This window comes from Cucurbita maxima, unplaced genomic scaffold (genome assembly GCF_002738345.1).
Source record: "Cucurbita maxima cultivar Rimu unplaced genomic scaffold, Cmax_1.0 Cma_Scf00001, whole genome shotgun sequence".
Taxonomy (NCBI): domain Eukaryota; kingdom Viridiplantae; phylum Streptophyta; class Magnoliopsida; order Cucurbitales; family Cucurbitaceae; genus Cucurbita; species Cucurbita maxima.
Genome location: NW_019272017.1, coordinates 9,730,363 through 9,731,211, shown reverse-complemented (window position 1 = coordinate 9,731,211; position 849 = coordinate 9,730,363). Strand labels below are relative to the sequence as shown.

The 849-nt window shown below is 27.9% G+C and overlaps 1 long non-coding RNA gene across 2 annotated transcripts in view; it reads right to left on the bottom strand.

Moving 5' to 3' along the window:
- LOC111493399 overlaps positions 1-849 on the bottom strand; it is a 631,558-nt gene that overhangs the window by 230,322 nt on the left and 400,387 nt on the right. The gene's annotated exons all lie outside the window — the stretch shown is intronic.

Sequence of the window (849 nt, the reverse complement as noted above, 5' to 3'; positions counted from 1 at the left end):
GATGTGAGGAGTGAAGTTGGTTATTGATTCGGAAACGGAGGCCAAACTGTTCGTCTCCTTCTGCCACGTGTCTGGTATGGTACACTTGCTTTCCAAACTGGATTAGTCACCTTTAATAAATCTCAATTTCCATTAAAATCATTTTTTTAATATATATTTTTGGGAGAACACAAAGAGTCCATTTTAATCCAAAATATTCTACTTTTAATCTTCTTTTATTTATTTTTTTTCTTCTTATATGTACTTTTAATCATTTTTAAATTTGGGTCCCATTTTTCTTCCATTGAAATTATTATTTTATTAATATTATTATTATTTTACCAAATTGGATAAAAATTAAATTCAAATTCAATCAAAAGTGAGGGCAGGAAGATAAAGTAATGTTGTAATGTTAATGGGGCTTAATAATTAAGATATCTTATTTCTTTATTTGAAGTTGTTCTCTAAATGACATACTAGCTACGATGAAAATAGAATAAAATTATTGTCTTTATATTGATTCTTTTTCGGGAATATGCGTGACTTAAGAGCATAGGCAAAAAGTTTCTTATTTAAAATGGGAATATGTGTTTATGAGAGTTTGGTCGGTGTGCATCTTAATAGAAATGGAACCTCTCAAAAATTGGAGGTAGAAATATGACGAATACCCATGGCTGAGTTGACATTACAAACCAATCGAATCATGACATATGAGATTTGAAAGAATAATGGTCGAGGTAGATTTGGGTGGTTTTTAAAATTAAAAACAAAACTAGATTATATATTATAATTAGAATATTTGAATTTAAAAATGGAAAAAAAAAAATAGTGCATATGACACCCCAGGATGATAATTATTTTTAAAAAATA